At 34.8% G+C, this 6,849-nt stretch overlaps 1 pseudogene across 1 annotated transcript; it reads right to left on the bottom strand.

Annotated features, from left to right (window-relative positions):
• Positions 1 to 3,713: 3,713 nt before the first annotated feature.
• Positions 3,714 to 5,926, bottom strand: LOC306666222 (signal recognition particle subunit SRP54-like; annotated as a pseudogene). Its single transcript, XR_013766696.1, has 2 exons — positions 5,325 to 5,926; positions 3,714 to 5,271 (listed from the first exon to the last, which is right to left on the bottom strand). The product of XR_013766696.1 is annotated as a signal recognition particle subunit SRP54-like (transcript).
• Positions 5,927 to 6,849: the final 923 nt, after the last annotated feature.

The following is a 6,849-nucleotide window of genomic DNA, read 5'->3' on the forward strand; positions in this document are numbered from 1 at the left end:
GGCGAAGTACCAATCCATGCAGCCAGTAGTGATTTCCAAATGATTGGTCTTTTTCATTGAATTTCTCAAAGGAAAGGGTAGATCCTAGAATATTTCTTAACACTCTGCATTTTGATCATAGTTCTGTTTCCTCTGCTTCTCTCTTTAACACCTTGCACCCTTTCCTCCTAAAGTTGGCTCCAGCTGTCAGTCACACATTTTGCCTGCTGCCCACCTGTTTCCCCACACTCACTTCCTGCTCATCCATCACAAGAACCCCAAATATTTTGGTCTGCTAAAGTGGGGAGGACCCTTGCTAAGGATGGAAAAGGGGGATGCATGGAGGAAATGGCACAGGGTATAAGGTGGGCAGGGTAGATAAAATTTCAGTGTGTTCAAGTATTTTTGTCCTATTTCATGAGCACAGAAAGTCACTAGAGAGGCTGGTGGTCAGACTCTGGGGAACTGTGCCTAAGAATTTTGAGGACCTGAGTTTGGTCTTCATATTGATCAGTTCATCTGTAGCTCTGAGATAAGATGATAAATGACACTGTCTTTTCCAAAGATTCACTGGCGATAAATGCTTTTTAGAACAAAGCATATGGTCATTTGCATGATTTTCTTAGATTCTGTTCACATCTGAGACACACCCCACCCAGTTCCCTGAGACCTGAAGCAGGAATTTGCTGCAGCTGTCCTGGCCTTTGATGGTCCTTCTAGGTGGAGTGAGCAAGGCTGAGAAGGCCAGTGGCTGCCAAAAATCACAGTAAATGCCCATGAGGATGAAATCCTAGGACAAGGCAGAATCTATGATGATAATGGTGATGATCTCTAGTAACTTCCATAATAGATTTACTTTTGAAAATAACTTCACTATCTGTACTTCTCTACTACTCCATTGCTACCAATGTTTACTGAAAAATATATTGGTGCATATTAATGATACAGGATGGTGAGTTTCATTCTAAACAGATTGTTAATGTATTAGAAAATACGATCTTGGAAAAAAATTCAGTCTCTTATTGAGAGTCTACCACATGGTGGCAACTGTGATGTATTTTCTAGTTAAGCACAAGTGGCTTACAAAGTATGTCTAGAAATATTCCCAGTTTACAGATGAGGAAGGCCAAACCTGGAGGTGTTATGAGCTCACTCACATATGTATACCTGGTAAGTGGCAGAATTGAGACGGAAGGTCATGTGGTCAGTTTAAAACCTATATTGTTTTTATCTTGGCTATGTATGCGTTTAGTGTTGCTGTTAAAAGCATACATCTGTGTTGATTGATTAAATTAGTCTCAACATTGTGTGATTAGGAATAATTGCAACTGCTTTTTTTTTTAATTAAAATAAATTTTATTGAAATAAATTTTACCTTTACATTAATATACATGATATGGGACTTTAATTCCATTAATTTTTTGGTTTTATTGCTACCTGTTTATTAGTGTCATTGATAACATGAAATCTCTTTTTAGTTATGTGATACTATATTTCTATTCAAGGTCAGTACAGTATATTGCATATCAAAACTTAGGACTTTATCTCACATCATTATAATTCTGTATTCACTTGAACAAAATAATAGTTATGAAACACTGTTTAGACATGATGAAAATACTTAATTCAAATGCACCGTGTATATAACCACCATTTTATATATGCCAGCAAAAATACTTCAGGAGAACATTGACATCTACCACATTTAAACTTAATCTGCCTTTCTTGTGTTTTACAGTTTTGTTGCTATTTACTTCTCTTTTTTCTTTTGGTTTATAGAAATACAATGAGCACTATAATCTAGGATGCTATACTTATTTCATGTTTGTATTTAGATTATAATAAAATCAAGAATTCAATGTTGTACAATAAATACTAGATCTAGTTAGTGGCCTAAATAGGGCATATCAAATATCAAAAAGCTAAGGAAACCAATTTGAAATAGTGAAAAATAAAAGAGAATTTGTCAAAATTAACAAAAAAAAAAAAAAAAAAAAGGAAAAGAAATGAAAACTGACACAGATATTCTGGAATTTTAGCTGTCCTTTACCACTGTTATTTTGGCTTCTAAAAAATAGTTTTACAACATACACAAAAATATTAAAACCCATGCTGAAGCTACAAGGGTTATGTAGCTAAAGGGCTCTCTTATTTCTCCTTTTTAGTCAAAATGTGAAACTGATTCCCTGAGAACAGAAATCAAAAAATGCATGCCTAGAAAAGTGGTATGCAACATTTTAATTAGGAACTATTTGGAAAACGATATTTTCTCTATTGTCAAACTTCTATAGCTGGACCTTGCTATGACATTTCTTCAAACCCAAAACACATAATTTTTACATAGATACAATGTTCTGTAGGGAATATTTTTGTCTTTAACTGGGGAAAAAAAAATTGACTGGGATATAAAATCTTTGCCCAAGTAAACAAGAGAATCACTTGTATTCTTTATTTAATTGCTTTTAAGAGATACTTTGGTGTTTAAGATCTTTTAAGACACTTGACTCATACAAAAAAACAATTCCATAAAAACTAGCTATTTTTTGTTTTCTCTTCTTCCTACAAATCAATCTTTGCTAAAAATCAGTTTATCCTAACTCAAAATACACTGTTCAAACCATCTATTATCTTCATGTCAGTAATAAAATAGGCATAGTACTTATTCTAGTATTTTCAATTAATTCCATAATTTATTTAAAAAGCTATTGTTCTAGACAGGCATGAGCACATCTGTAGTTCCAGATAGTTGGGAGGCTGAGGCAGGAGGATCACTTGAGCCCAGGAGCTCATGGCCACCTGGACAATTAAGCAAAACCCCATTCTCTTACCAAAAAAAAAAAAAAAAAAAAAAAATGTTTTCAATGAACTATGCAGTGATCCAAAGCAAAATAACCAGATCTCATTATTTTAATAGATAATAGCGGCAGTCTAATAGTTGTAATTATTTTCCTATTAGGAAGTCTACACATTAACTATTACAGCAAAACAATTATTTTAAGGTAGTGCTTTAGTGCACATTTTTAAAAATCTGGGCATGGTCTGGGTTCGGTTCATGTAGCTCAGCGGTAGAGCACTTGCCTTGCACACGTGACCCACTGGGTTCAATCCTCAGCACCACATAAAAATAAATTAGGTATTGTGTCCATCTACAACTAAAATATTAAAAAGAAAAAAAAAAAAAAAAAAAAAAGCTGGCATGATGGAGCATGCCTATAATCCCAGCAATTCATGAGACTGAGACCAAAGGATCTCAAGTTCAAGGTCAGCCTGGGCAACTGATGAGATCCTGTCTCAAAATAAAAATGGAAAAGGATTGTGGATGTAGCTCAGTAGTAGAGTACCACTGGGTTCAATTCCAAGTATTGCAAGAAAAAAGAATAAATAATTTAAAGATTTAAAAATCAAAGATTATCATTAAGGCTTTAAAAACAGGTTAAAAATGCAAGTTGTACAAAACATCATTAATTGTGAATTATAACCAAATTCTCAATTTCAATCTAAATGGAAGAGCTAAGATTTTCCACAGCAAAAAAAAAAAAAAAAAAAAAAAAAAAAATCTTAGTTGTTCTATGATAAAAGAAAATCCTAATATTCATGGCTAAATTATTGTATTACATTTCCCACCAATGGTCTATTTTCTAGGCGTAGTTTTACATGACATTTATCTATTGGTTTGTCTATCTTTTCATTTGATATACTGATCCTTTTAAACCATAAAGAAAGTTAACAACCCCTTAACTTATAACCATTTTGAATTTTATTTTACAGCACTTTTATTGAGACATCATGTACTTTACTGCCCAGGACTGTTTACAAATGTAATGCTTGGCCTTTGAGACAATTAAAAACCTTTAAGTACTAAAATTTTACATCATGATTTGTTTAACTTAAGAGGTGTTAAGATGATGAAAACTAAAAGAAAAATTTCCAAACAGAAATATAATGATTTCACAAAAACCATATATTCCTCCCTTATATCAAAAGAAGGGAGAGAAGAAGAAAGAAAGAAAAAAGAAGAGGGGGAAAAGAAAAAGAAAAAGAGGGCAAGAAAAATACTTTTTTTCCCTATTTGCAAAAAGGAGGGAAAACTCTGAGGTCTCAGCAAATAAAGTAATCAATCAGGTCAGTTTATATTAAGGCATCTTCTTTACATATTATTGAATCCCATCATGCCTTTCATATTGCCAGCAGCACCCTGTTGAAACTGCCTCATCATTGACTGAAGTCCTGCCATGCCACCCATGTGATGAAGAACTCTTGGATCCATCATTTTGGCCATTTGTTGATTCAATTTTGCCATCTGTGATTGGCTCACATTCTTAGACATGTCACCTCCTTTGAAAAGTCCTTTGATACCTCCCATCTTTTTTACCATCTGTGCAAACTTGGTATATTGTGTCAAAAGCTCCTGAACATCTCTTGTTGACACGCCTGATCCCCGTGCTACTGTTTGGATTCTTCCTGGTTGCTTACTAAAAACCTTGGCACCATCTGTACTGTCCAGTTCTTGATCATTCATACTATCCATTATTGTCATTAATTTCTTAAGCCTTGCCATTGACTCCTGTTCATTTCCTTTGCTCATAAAATCTGTTCTAAAACCCGGAATCATCCCCAAGATCTGACTGAACGGTCCCATTTTCATGATATTTTGAAATTGTTCATACATGTCTCGCAACGTAAACTGACCATGTTTCAACTTCTCTATGAGTGCTTCATTGTCATCTAGCTTCAACTCGTTGACTTTATCTATCAGTCCTTCAATGTCACCCATACCCAGAAGTTTGCTGATAAAAGGCTGCGTTTTAAAAGGCTCAAAGTCATCTATATGTTCCCCTGTACCAATGAAAATAATTGGACTTTTTGTGGCAGCAACTGCACTGAGTGCACCACCTCCTTTTGCATGACCATCAAGTTTTGTCACTATTACTGAGGCTACATCTACTTTATCTTTAAAAGCCTTAGCCTGGGCTTCACAAGCCTGACCAATGGAGGCATCCATCACATAAACATATTATCAGGTTGTATCGCATTAGCAACTTGAAGCATTTCTTCAAACAACGAGTCTTCTTGTTGTGGCGGCCACTTGTATCAACAATATAATTTCAAAATTTTCATTTTTAATTTCTCCACTCCTTCAGAAGCAATGATAACAGGATCCATTTCGGTAGAACTTGCATAGAATGGAATTCTTGCTTTAGTAGCATTCTGTTTAGTTGGTCAAAAGCCCTGCTGTAAATGTGTCTGCACATATCAAGCAGGTCTTCCAACCTTCCCTCTGGTAATAATATGCTAACCTTGTTCTCATCTTCAAAAATCATATACTCAAGCCATTAAAGCCAGACTGCCCCTTTGAACATGTGTTGTTTTACCACTCCCTTGCAATCCAACAAACAAAATCACATTCTGTTTTCCTTTAGTGGGTGTCCATGCTTTAACTCCAGGGTCTACCAGCTTCACGAGTTCTTTAAAGACAGCATGTTGAATCATTTTTCTTTTGTTAAGACCAGATGCCATCTCTTCAAGATCAATAGCAGACTTAACATTTTCTCTAGTTGCTTCACTAGTTTAATATTAACATCCGCTTCTAATAATGCTGTACATACTTCTTTTAGCATAGCATTTAATACCTCTTCATTGATAATGGTGGCATTGCTCAATGAGCGTAATGCTGATGTTATTTTTCTTCCAAGGTCTGCTAGAACCATCTTGAAGACTTTAAAATGTGCTTATGAGGAACTCGCAAAAAACACTGCTGACGCCATGGCCCTAAGGGCCGGGGAGTCCTCCGCGAGGCCCAGGAGGTGAAAGGAAACCCAGGGAAGGTGGGAGCAGACAGAAAAATACGACCCCACAACCCTCCCCAAACTACATTTAACTAGGGTCCCAGCGCCCAACACCGAGACACCAACTACCACCAGCTGGAAGACCGACGACTGCCACCGAACCTTCCGCCCCTAATTGCAACTTCTTTAAAACTTGAGGCAGATATTAAAAGGACATTCCTTCTAAAGTCTGTTTGGAACACTCATCTTACATCTTTATTTTGCTGTGTTTTTATAGTGAATTATGGTATATTATGATTCAGTAAATAGAGCAGGCTGTGTGGTCAGGTAAACTTCTACAACTACTAAGGCAATAAGTGAAATTCCCAAGATATTTTCACATTTCATATAAGGAGTAGAAATAATAAATAGAAAGTTATCTACATACAATTATGCACAATTTATGTCTCTCAAAATGGTAGCTATGATTGTGGCTTATGTCTCTTTGTTCCGGCAAAAAGACACAAGACTGCTATCTGTTTTTTGGCTTTGGACCCCTAAATTAAAGTGTGAGGATGTAGGTATACTAACCCCAGTCTGGGTCCCTGCTCCAGACCTGTATGCCTTAACACAGCACACTCTTGGGTCTTAGTGCACATCTTAATGACCATGTAAAGTTTCACAGATTTTTTAAGTTCTAAAATAAAAATTATGTTGCATTTAATTATTTGTAAAATTTGCATTCATCTAAGGGCTGTGGTGCTGAGTATATTGAAAGATTGAAAGTAATCAAAGGATGAGAATACTATATATTTAATAGTGTATTGGCATGTCTGTAAAGAGTTTTATTTTGAAACAAGAGATCATCTTTCTAATTATGTAAAATATATACCTAATACAAGTGACAATATGTTTAATTACAAATTACATGCATAGATTATAATATCACTAACTTAGAACAATAATATTTTATATTTTATATGTATGGAAATACCTACATAAAATATTATATACAATATAATATGCAATTACATTATAAAATATATGTATGTAAATACCTACATAACTATAATATATCTATATGCCAGTGAAAAATTAATATCAG

Source organism: Sciurus vulgaris (assembly GCF_902686455.1).
Source record: "Sciurus vulgaris genome assembly, chromosome: 7".
In the NCBI taxonomy this organism is placed as follows: Eukaryota; Metazoa; Chordata; class Mammalia; order Rodentia; family Sciuridae; genus Sciurus; species Sciurus vulgaris.